Raw genomic sequence first — 12,959 nt, 5'->3', positions numbered from 1 at the left:
ATTTACCATTTACACAACGTGCCAACTTCACTGGTTTTGGGGTTTGTAAATATGCGGGGAGTTTGCTATAAAATGTCACATAACGCACCCTGTCATTCAAGAACTGACATCTGACAAACGATTTTTGCTTCTCACCAACTTTTTTCTTTTTTTATTTGTCCTGTCCAGCTACTCAGGCAAATCATATAGTTGATGTAGATGCCCATATTGGCTGTACAAATTTACTTTACAAAAGAGAAGTGTAGGATACTTCTCTTGTTGCCTTATTTGTATTTGACTTTATTTAATGGATTTATATTATCATTTTGTGCAGCCTGGCCGGAACAGGAGGGGATAGAAAGAGAAAAAAAGGAAGACAGAGGGGGGAATTGTGGGGACAAGAGGGGGATAAGACAGAGAGACCACAACAACAACAACAACAATATAACAACATCAGCAAATAGGATATGTACAAATATGATGGTAAAAGTGATAGCAAAGAGGCAGTTAGTGAAATGAGTGAAATAAGTGAAATAAATAATAATACTTAAATGACAATGAACATTATTACACTACAAATGGAGCAATACAAATACCAATAGAAATAGCACTATTGATAATGAATGATAACAATAATTACCTCTGTTATCAACAATACAGTTGTTCGAATGCAACAATACATGATAACATGAAATACAAAAGAAAGCAGATAAATGGAGGGGAAGAAAGAGAAGCCAACTATATTAACCTTGTAGATTGTTATAGTATCAATAGGTTAAGCTTTGTCAGTGGGCCATGTGTTATACCCAGTTTCCCTATTGCAATAACGTTAATATATGTTTGATGAAACGTGATTATGTGCATGAGTGTATGTGTGCATATGTACTTGTATATATACAGTATGTGTATATGTATGTTTGTACGGTGAATGTATATGTACAGTATATGTACAAACCCCGTTTCCATATGAGTTGGGAAATTGTGTTAGATGTAAATATAAACGGAATACAATGATTTGCAAATCCTTTTCAACCCATATTCAGTTGAATGCACTACAAAGACAAGATATTTGATGTTCAAACTCATAAACTTTTTTTTTTTTTTGCAAATAATAATTAACTTAGAATTAGAATTTCATGGCTGCAACACGTGCCAAAGTAGTTGGGAAAGGGCATGTTCACCACTGTGTTACATGGCCTTTCCTTTTAACAACACTCAATAAACGTTTGGGAACTGAGGAGACACATTTTTTAAGCTTCTCAGGTGGAATTCTTTCCCATTCTTGCTTGATGTGCAGCTTAAGTTGTTCAACAGTCCGGGGGTCTCCGTTGTGGTATTTTAGGCTTCATAATGCGCCACACATTTTCAATGGGAGACAGGTCTGGACTACAGGCAGGCCAGTCTAGTACCCGCACTCTTTTACTATGAAGCCACGTTGATGTAACACGTGGCTTGGCATTGTCTTGCTGAAATAAGCAGGGGCGTCCATGGTAACGTTGCTTGGATGGCAACATATGTTGCTCCAAAACCTGTATGTACCTTTCAGCATTAATGGTGCCTTCACAGATGTGTAAGTTACCCATGTCTTGGGCACTAATACACCCCCATACCATCACAGATGCTCGCTTTTCAACTTTTCGCCTAAAACAATCCGGATGGTTCTTTTCCTCTTTGGTCCGGAGGACACGACATCCACAGTTTCCAAAAACAATTGGAAATGTGGACTCGTCAGACCACAGAACACTTTTCCACTTTGTATCAATCCATCTTGGATGAGCTCGGGTGTTGTTGATAAACGGTTTTCGCCTTCATAGTAGAGTTTTAACTTGCACTTACAGATGTAGCGACCAATTGTAGTTACTGACAGTGGTTTTCTGAAGTGTTCCTGAGCCCATGCGGTGATATCCTTTACATACTGATGTCGCTTGTTGATGCAGTACAGCCTGAGGGATCGAAGGTCACGGGCTTAGCTGCTTACGTGCAGTGATTTCTCCAGATTCTCTGAACCCTTTGATGATATTACGGACCGTAGATGGTGAAATCCCTAAATTCCTTGCAATAGCTGGTTGAGAAAGGTTTTTCTTAAACTGTTCAACAATTTGCTCACGCATTTGTTGACAAAGTGGTGACCCTCGCCCCATCCTTGTTTGTGAATGACTGAGCGTTTCACGGAAGCTGCTTTTATACCCAATCATGGCACCCACCTGTTCCCAATTTGCCTGTTCACCTGTGGGATGTTCCAAATAAGTGTTTGATGAGCATTCCACAACTTTATCAGTATTTATTGCCACCTTTCCCAACTTCTTTGTCACGTGTTGCTGGCATCAAATTATAAAGTTAATGATTATTTGCAAAAAAAAAAAATGTTTATCAGTTTGAACATCAAATATCTTGTCTTTGTAGCATATTCAACTGAATATGGGTTGAAAATGATTTGCAAATCATTGTATTCCGTTTATATTTACATCTAACACAATTTCCCAACTCATATGGAAACGGGGTTTGTAGATCAATAACGGAGCAGCATCTCCTCATCCAACAACGCCGGAATTGTGTCCCGTGAAAAACCATCCGACCGGAACTCTCTAATAACTAAAGTTTATCTTCGACCCAACTCTCTCGTTTGAGTCACACATTAAGAGTGTTACTAAAACGGCCTTCTTTCATCTCCGTAATATCGCTAAAATTCGTTCCATCTTGTCCACTAGCGACGCTGAGATCATTATTCATGCGTTCGTTACATCTCGTCTCGATTACTCTAACGTATTATTTTGGGGTCTCCCTATGTCTAGCATTAAAGGTTACAGTTGGTACAAAATGTGGCTGCTAGAATTTTGACAAGAACAAGAAAGTTTGATCATATTACGCCTATACTGGCTCACCTTCATATACCTATATACATATATACCTATATATATACCTATACTGGCTCACCTGCACTGGCTTCCTGTGCACTTAAGATGTGACTTTAAGGTTTTACTACTTACGTATAAAATACTACATGGTCTAGCTCCATCCTATTGGATGCTATATCCGATTGTATTGTACCATATGTCCCGGCAAGAAATCTGCGTTCAAAGAACTCCAGCTTATTAGTGATTCCCAGAGCCAAAAAAAAGTCTGCGGACTATAACGCGTTTTCTATTCGGGCTCCAGTACTCTGGAATGCCCTCCCGGTAACAGTTAGAGATGCTACCTCAGTAGAAACATTTAAGTCCCATCTTAAAACTCATTTGTATACTCTAGCCCAGGGGTCGGCAACCCAAAATGTTGAAAGAGCCATATTGGACCAAAAATACAAAAAACAAATCTGTCTGGAGCCGCAAAAAATTAAAAGCCATATTACATACAGATAGTGTGTCATGAGATATAAATTGAATTAAGAGGACTTAAAGGAAAGTAAATGACCTCAAATATACCTACAAATTAGGCATAATGATGCAATATGTACATATCGCTAGCCTAAATAGCATGTTAGCATCGATTAGCTTGCAGTCATGCAGTGACCAAATATGCCTGATTAGCACTCCACACAAGTCAATAACATCAACAAAACTCACCTTTGTGCCTTTACGCACAACGTTAAGTTTGGTGGACAAAATGAGACAGAAAAAGAAGTGGCATAAAACACGTCCTAGAAAGTCGGAGAAAGTTGTACATGTAAACAAACTACGGTGAGTTCAAGGACCGCCAAAATTAGTAGGACAAAACGGCGCCCGCCAAATACTCGAATCAGTGAAGCATGTTTAATATAAACAGTGTGATTTCTAACAATTAGGGAGGTTTGTGTCATGTTTGTCCTCCTACAGAAACCATATTAAAACCAAAAATACATTTTTTTCCCGTCATCTTTTTCCATTTTTCATACATTTTTGAAAAAGCTCCACTAGGGCGGCGCTAAAGAGCCGCGGGTTGCCGACCCCTGCTCTAGCCTTTAAATAGACCCCCTTTTAGACCAGTTGATCTGCCCTTTCTTTCTTTTTTCTGCTCTGCCCCCCTCTCCCTCGTGAAGGGGGTGGGGTGGGGGGGTGGGGGGCACAGGTCCGGTGGCCACGGATGAAGTGCTGGCTGTCCAGAGTCGGGACCCCGGGTGGACCACTAGCCTGTGCATCGGTTGGGGACATCTTTGCGCTGCTGACCCGTCTCCGCTCGGGATGATCTCCTGCTGGCCCCACTATGGACTGGACTCTCACTATTATGTTAGATCCACTATGGACTGGACTCTCACTATTATGTTAGATCCACTATGGACTGGACTCTCACTATTATGTTAGATCCACTATGGACTGGACTCTCACTATTATGTTAGATCCACTATGGACTGGACTCTCACTATTATGTTAGATCCACTATGGACTAGACTTTCACAATATTATGCTAGATCCACTCGATGTCCATTGCACCGGTCCTCTCCAATGTTTCTCATTGTCATCCCACTGGGTTGAGTTTTTCCTTGCCCTGATGTGGGCTCTGAACCGAGGATGTCGTTGTGGCTTGTGCAGCCCTTTGAGACGCTCGTGATTAAGGGCTATATAAATAAACATTGATTTATTGATTGATTGAAAGTTCTGTGGGTGAATAATGTAAACCCACTACAGTTTTTAGCTAGTCTACTGACAGATATAAGTAAGAACTTTACACTACTTTATATTAGAAATAGCAACAGCGGAGGATGAATGTCCCATAACAAGAAGATAGAGGAAAAAGAAGAAGCTTATCGACTACGGAGTCGCCACGGACTACAAAGGCGGACTTATGCAGATCCCAAATACAGATCAGCAGGTACCAGAAGGTAAGAAAAGTTGCTTTTGCATATTATTGTGAAACAAAACGCCAGATAATATGTCTGCTATTGGGTGCCATTTTACACACACCATAATAATACTGGTATGTTGAAGCACAGTACAATCCATCAAGCGGTGTGGCTTCATAGCTTACCAAAGTCCGACTAAAAACATTTTGACAGATTTTTGAGCGCTGTGTGTAATGTTCTATATTTTCATAGGAACATATAAAATGTTGGTGTTGTTTACTGCCATCATATTGCAATCTACACGTATCTCTTATGTTTGACTGCCATCTACTGGTCACACTTATCATTTCACCATGTACCAAATAAAATAGCTACGAGGTCGGTAAGCACAACCAGAATTATTCTGTACATACACAACCTGGTACACCGGGTTATAAGGCGCACTGTCCATTTTTGAGAAAATTAAAGGATTGGAAGTGCGCCTTATAGTCCGAAAAATACGGTATCCCAACATCCATCCATCCATTTTATACCATTTGTCCCTCTCTGGGTCGCACTCTTCCTACTCTTGTTCAGATATGTCGAACTGTGCAGATGTCACCACGTCAGGTTTCTCACTGTAGATTGGTGACCACGTCTGAAACTGAAGCAAAACCGGGGATCCTCTGATCTGGATTCAAGCTGCCGATACCAAAACTGATCAGTCATAAAATGATATTACCTTTAGTGTTGACGCCACCAATTCATGGATAGATCCGCCCTACTCTTCCATGTCCTGTATCAACTTTAACCAACCGTTGTTATCGTCTCTATAACGCTCATTAATTAACTTGTTCATTTCCTGGTAATATCTGATCAATTTGTTCATTTCCTGGTAAGATCTGCTTACTTGGTTCATTTCCTGGTAATATCTGATCACATTGTTCATTTCCTGCTAATATCTGCTTACTTTGTTCATTTCCTGGTAATATCTGATCACTTTGTTCATTTCCTGGTAATATCAGCTTACTTTTTTCATTTCCTGGTAATATCTGATCACTTTCTTCATTTCCTGGTAATATCTGCTTACTTTTCTTAATTTCCTGGTAATATCTGATCACTTTGTTCATTTCCTGGTAATATCTGCTTACTTTTCTTAATTTCCTGGTAATATCTGCTTACTTTGTTCATTTCCTGGTAATATCTGATCACTTTTTTCATTTCCTGCTAATATCTGCTTACTTTGTGCATTTCCTGGTAACATCTGATCACTTTGTTCATTTCCTGGTAATATCTGCTTACTTTTTCATTTCCTGGTAATATCTGATCACTTTGTTCATTTCCTGGTAATATCTGCTTACCTTGTTCATTTCCTGGTAATATCTGATCACTTTGTTAATTTCCTGGTAATATCTGCTTACTTTGTTCATTTCCTGGTAATATCTGATCACTTTGTTCATTTCCCGGTAATATCTGCTTACTTTGTTCATTTCCTGGTAATATCTGATCACTTTATTCATGTCCCGGTAATATCTGCTTACTTTTTTCATTTCCTGGTAATATCTGATCACTTTGTTCATTTCCTGGTAATATCTGCTTACTTTGTTCATTTCCTGGTAATATCTGATCACTTTGTTCATTTCCTGGTAATATTTGCTTACTTTGTTAATTTCCTGGTAATATCTGATCACTTTGTTCATTTCCTGGTAATATCTGCTTACTTTTCTTCATTTCCTGGTAATATCTGATCACTTTGTTCATTTCCTGGTAATATCTGCTTACTTTTATTCATTTCCTGGTAATATCTGAACAATTTGTTCATTTCCTGGTAAAATCTGCTTACTTTGTTCATTTCTTGGTAATATCTGCTTACTTTGTTCATTTCCTGGTCATATCTGATCACTTTGTTCATTTCCTGGTAATATCTGCTTACTTTTTTCATTTCCTGGTAATATCTGATCACTTTGTTCATTTCCTGGTAATATCAGCTTACTTTTTTCATTTCCTGGTAATATCTGATCACTTTGTTCATTTCCTGGTAATATCTGCTTACTTTTCTTAATTTCCGGGTAATATCTGATCACTTTGTTCATTTCCTGGTAATATCTGCTTACTTTTCTTAATTTCCTGGTAATATCTGATCACTTTGTTCATTTCCTGGTAATATCTGCTTACTTTTCTTAATTTCCTGGTAATATCTGCTTACTTTGTTTATTTCCTGGTAATATCTGATCACTTTGTTCATTTCTTGGTAGTATCTGCTTACTTTTTTCATTTCCTGGTAATATCTGCTTACTTTGTTCATTTCCTGGTAATGTCTGATCACTTTGTTCATTTCCTGGTAATATCTGCTTACTTTGTTCATTTCCTGGTAATATCTGACCACTTTGTTCATTTCCTGGTAATATCAGCTCACTTTGTTCATTTCCTGGTAATATCTGCTTAATTGTTAATTTCCAGCTCGTGTCTGATTACTTTTTTCATTTCCTGGTAAAATCTGCTTACTTTGTTCATTTCTTGGTAACTGTTTGTACTTTGTTTATGTAGTTTACCTGATCTTGTGTACTGTTTGTTGAATTTACTGCATCTTTGTACTTTGTTTATGTAGTTTACCTGATCTTGTGTACTGTTTGTTGAATTTACTGCATCTTTGTACTTTATGTAGTTTACTTGTTCTTGTGTACTGTTTGTTGAATTTACTGCATCTTTGTACTTTGTGTAGTTTACCTGTTCTTGTGTACTGTTGGTTGAATTTAATGCATGTTTGTACTTTGTTATGTAGTTTACTTGTTCTTGGGTACTGTTTGTTGAATTGACTGCAATTTTGTACTTCATTTATGTAGTTTACCTGTTCTTGTGTACTGTTGGTTGAATTTACTGCATGTTTGTACTTTGTGTATGTAGTTTACCCGTTCTTGTGTACTGTTTGTTGAATTTACTGCATCTTTGTACTTTGTTTATGTAGTTGACCTGTTCTTGTGTACTGTTGGTTGAATTTAATGCATGTTTGTACTTTGTTATGTAGTTTACTTGTTCTTGGGTACTGTTTGTTGAATTGACTGCAATTTTGTACTTTATTTATGTAGTTTACCTGTTCTTGTGTACTGTTGGTTGAATTTACTGCATGTTTGTACTTTGTGTATGTAGTTTACCCGTTCTTGTGTACTGTTTGTTGAATTTACTGCATCTTTGTACTTTGTTTATGTAGTTTACCCGTTCTTGTGTACTGTTTGTTGAATTTACTGCATCTTTGTACTTTATGTAGTTTACCTGTTCTTGTGTACTGTTTGTTGAATTTACTGCATGATTGTACTTTGTTTATGTAGTTTACCTGTTCTTGTGTACTGTTTGTTGAATTTACTGCATCTTTGTACTTTATGTAGTTTACCTGTTCTTGTGTACTGTTTGTTGAATTTACTGCATCTTTGTATTTGTTTATGTAGTTTACCTGTTCTTGTGTACTGTTTGTTGAATTTACTGCATCTGTGTACTTTGTTTATGTAGTTTACCTGTTCTTGTGTACTGTTTGTTGAATTTACTGCATCTGTGTATTTTGTTTATGTAGTTTACCTGTTATTGTATACTGTTTGTTGAATTTACTGCATCTTTGTACTTTGTTTATGTAGTTTACCTGTTCTTGTGTACTGTTTGTTGAATGTACTGCATCTTTGTACTTTGTTTATGTAGTTTACCTGATCTTGTGTACTGTTTGTTGAATTTACTGCATCTTTGTACTTTGTTTATGTAGTTTACCTGTTCTTGTGTACTGTTTGTTGAATTTACTGCATCTTTGTACTTTGTTTATGTAGTTTACCTTTTCTTGTGTACTGTTTGTTAAATTTACTGCATCTTTGTACTTTGTTTATGTAGTTTACTTGTTCTTTTGTACTGCTTGTTGAATTTACTGCATCTTTGTACTTTGTTTATGTAGTTTACTTGTTCTTGTGTACTGTTTGTTGAATTTACTGCATCTTTGTACTTTGTTTATGTAGTTTACTTGTTCTTGTTTGTTGAATTTACTGCATGTTTGTACTTTGTTTATGTAGTTTACTTGTTATTGTGTATTGTTTGTTGAATGTACCGCATGTTTGTACTTTGTTTATGTAGTTTACCTGTTCTTGTGTACTGTTTGTTGAATTTACTGCATGTTTGTACTTTGTTTATGTAGCCTACTCTGATCATTGTCAAGAAAAATGCTAAAATATTTTTCCCTGTCGAGTACAACTATTCAAACAGAATATTTTCATTTGAAATTTGTGTTTCATATGTTACGAAATAAGTTTTTTTTAGGACGTGTACTACTTTGACTACAACTTCTGAGGTGTCGCTAATGACCATTTACACAACATTAAAATGCGACCTCCTATTTAGCGCAAAATAAGCCTAAAAATAAAAGCATATAAGCCTTAACCAGGATTCTACCACAGCAACTAACTAACTAACTAACTACACTGCAAAAAGTCAGTGTTCAAAAACAAGAACAAAAAATACAAAAATTAGGGGTATTTTATTTGAACTAAGCTAAATTATCTGCCGATAGAACAAGAACATTTGGCTTGTCAAGACTTTCCAAAACAAGTAAAATTAACTAACCTCAATGAACCCCAAAATACCTTAAAATAAGTATATTCTCACTAATAACAAGGGCACTTTTCTTGGTAGAAAAAAAAAAGACACCTTTTTGCTCAATATGTTGAATAATATTCTTAAATGAAGTAAATGCTAGTGCCATTATCTTGACATAATGATATGCGCTCGGCATTACATTTCTTGAAACCAGCAAACTTACACTAAAAACTTATTTATTGTTCTTAATGGAAAGGCAACAAGGCAACCGCTTGTTACTCTTGGGGTCTACTAACCGCTCAGTCAAAACATATGGTGTAAAAATGTATTTTTCCATCGATAACATGACATCATCGCGCCAAGTGCGTGCTCTATCAGTCAATTAGTGCGCATATATACAGCCCGGCCCCCGGCCAAATTTTTTTAATTGTAATTTTGAAGAATTTATCTGAAAGTGCATGAACTCTTTCAAAATTGTTTGAAATGTCACATGTTAAATGTTTTAATATTAAGTACAGTTTACTGTACTGTGCCAACTGTACTACTATATGAGTACGTGTTTTCTATTGTTTCATTGAAAATAAAACAGCAAAGTCCATTTGGCCGTCATCTGTTTTAATTATGAGACACAATTGTGTCAAAGTCATGATTTTTTTTTTTTTTCATGCTTGAAATAAGAAACGATTACTTTAAAAAAAAGTAGTTTTATACTTGTGAGTGTTGATGACACAGCTTTGCAACAGTTGATATTCTAGTTTCAAGCATGTTTTACTCAATATAGGTAATACAATCTCAGCAACAAGCTGTACTATCTTACTGAGATCATTTAGGACCAAAACCCTTAAAACAAGTAAAACAATCTGTTGGAATAATTGTGTGTAAGTTATCACAAAAACTTTCCATTCTGAGTTTCCAATGAACAGACAAGAAGCTGTCTCTGTTGCACCAAGCCAAACGCTTGGAAGTTTCCGCTGTGTACGATAGAAACAGACGGGAGGGGTCATCCATTGTCCTCGAAAACCTGATCAAGCTGAATCCAGGACAAGCCCAAGCCCGAGGGATCTTCTTCTTTTGTCTTCAATGTGACCGAAAACAAGGACTGTTTACATACTACCCATTCCTGTTGAGAAATGTGTTGTAGCGTAAACATTGAACATCTAAATAAAAGAGAAGAAGGAAACCTTCTTCGTCAGAGCGTGGTGCAGGACTGTACAGAGAGTACAGTGGCCATGTCTCTCCTCAATTGAGTCCAAATTGAATTATGTCTCTGTTTGATTCCTTGCCTTTTGTCTTGTTTAATAGGTGTCATCAGTGTTTGACACAATCTAACATAAAATCTGCTTAGTGAAAAGAATTATGTTATCAGACAGACAATAAGCAAATATCAGTTTTTGCAGTGTAACATTTACTAATGTAATTGATTTTGTACAGAAGCTACACAAAGGTGTTCCAACACCGCATTCATACACCTATTTTCATCTGTGGACAATTTTCTATGAGCCTGACATGCTTTTGAGAAGAGTGAAGAAATGTTGGAAAAAAACAAGAACACACAAAACAATAACAATCATAATAATGGAAAGTCAAAATTCAACTTCAGAGTAATGATGGCCATTTGTATTTACCTGCTAAATAAGTCCATGCCAAGTATGCCATTCTTGATAAAGATACAAAACAGTTTACAATTTGAACCACAAAGAGAGAAAACAAACTATTATTCTGCAATAGAAGGTAAAAACTAGAAGTCTTTAAATGTTCAACTCTTCACAAGTCTTATGATTTCTTCGATGGATGCATTATTAATCTGCCCTATTTTTGTGTGGAAAGGAGTATTCTTGTCCTTTTGATAACCCCGAGGAAAACCGGCGGTTTCCCCGAATAAAGCTGCCAAAGCGAAGGAGCCAACAAAGAAGATGCTGTGCATGTGGAGGAGTTGGAGACGACTCCTACACTGCACACTGCACACGCGTCCGTCCAGAACGAAGAACACCCAATACTTGCAACACATCCCAGCTCAATCATCACAATCTCAATAATCCTCTTTTCACTTTGCTCCCAAACATCCTTTCGAAGAACTCCGTCTCGCTAAACCGACGTCGACGTGAAAATGGCTTTTTGTTTCATCCTGCCCTTTCTCTGCACAAGCGTTCCTCCAAAGTGCTGTCCGTCACCAGAGCACACGCCGGACTCTAACATACAAACTTTGACGATCCACGCGCTGAGAGAGAGTGCAGGCGTTCGGACTTTGACTCGCATAACGTGGGCGCCGGCGGCCATCTTAACGGAGCTGATGAGAGACTGACCTTAGCGACGGCTCTGCAGACGTCCCGTTCCTGTCCCAGACGTCCCAGAGGGTCAACGGTCTTCTCAGCTCCGAACTGCGCTACTCTGTAAGAGCCAGCCTGTCATATCTGTGTGTGAAAGAATAGAAAACCCAACTGAAAGCCTGCTATTCGTCTGTCGTGTACGTAAGTGAGTGTGTCAAGAGAGTGTGTGTGTGTGTGTGTGTGTGTTTGTGTGTGTGTGTGTGTGTGTGTGTGTTTGTGCAAAGGGCTGAGGAAATGAGTAATATCTAGCAGTGAGAAGCATGTCTGCTCTGCACAGCCACACAGGCAGACCAGTTGCTGCTGCCACCCACTCGCTTGAATCACTGTGAGGGACACACACACACACACACACACACACACACACACACACACACACACACACACACACACACACACACACACACTCAAACACTCATCCTGCAGGGTAACAGCTGGGGAGCTGGTGTGCGTCCCCGCGAACTTAGGTGAACTGATACGGAAGTATTATTGTCTTGTGAACTACAAACCCCGTTTCCATATGAGTTGGAAAATGGTGTTAGATGTACATATAAACGGAATACAATGATTTGCAAATCATTTTCAACCCATATTCAGTTGAATATGCTGCAAAGACAACATATTTGATGTTCAAACTGATCAACTTTTTTTTTTTGTGTGCAAATAATCATTAACTTTAGAACTTGGTGCCAGCAACACCTTTATTTATTGAATCAAAAATACTGAAATTCCACGACATAGTGAATTTGCAAACAGCTAAAATTATGCACAAAGCAAACTATAACCTGCTACCCAAGAATATACAACAATTCTTCTCAAAAAAAGAGGAGAAATATAATCTTAGAGAAAAACGTAATTTAAAACATTTGTTTGCACGTACAACACTTAAGACCTTCAGTATATCAGTATGTGGAATTAAATTATGGAATGGATTAAGCAAAGCAATCAAACAATGTACTAATATGATACACTTCAAGAAACTCTTCAAACTTAAAGTGTTTACAAAGTACAATGAAGAAGAACCATGACAAACATTCTCAATTTATTTCATCCATCCATTCATTCATTCTTAAAGTAATCTTACTTATCTCATCATATGAAATATGACTTACTTCACCAATTATTATTATTAAATTCTTACTATTATTTATTTATTTATTTTTATTGTAATTACTTATGGAGTTTATTGTGAAAAAATTGTGAACAGGAAGTGAACAAAAAGTTTTGCGACTGTTATGTAAAGAAAAGGGGTAGGATTAAATAAGCTCTGCTTCTTCCTACTCCTTTTCGAACATGTTGAAAAGAAACTGGAAATTGTGATGTATTATGTTGTATGCTTGCATGTTCGAAAAAAACTC

The 12,959-nt window shown here is 37.2% G+C and overlaps 1 protein-coding gene and 1 pseudogene across 1 annotated transcript in view; both read right to left on the bottom strand.

Annotated features, from left to right (window-relative positions):
- The window catches only part of LOC133653441 (uncharacterized), a 39,764-nt gene that overhangs the window by 8,828 nt on the left and 17,977 nt on the right, over window positions 1-12,959 (bottom strand). The window contains exon 6 of the mRNA XM_062052697.1: window positions 11,581-11,688. The gene's annotated coding sequence lies outside the window, so the exon portion shown is untranslated. The remainder of the gene's footprint in view (window positions 1-11,580; window positions 11,689-12,959) is intronic.
- On the bottom strand, window positions 6,116-11,554 carry LOC133653256 (uncharacterized; annotated as a pseudogene).

This window comes from Entelurus aequoreus, linkage group LG07, assembly GCF_033978785.1.
Source record: "Entelurus aequoreus isolate RoL-2023_Sb linkage group LG07, RoL_Eaeq_v1.1, whole genome shotgun sequence".
In the NCBI taxonomy this organism is placed as follows: Eukaryota; Metazoa; Chordata; class Actinopteri; order Syngnathiformes; family Syngnathidae; genus Entelurus; species Entelurus aequoreus.
Note: the sequence above shows the minus strand (reverse complement) of the source record. Positions and strands in the feature narration are given on the sequence as shown.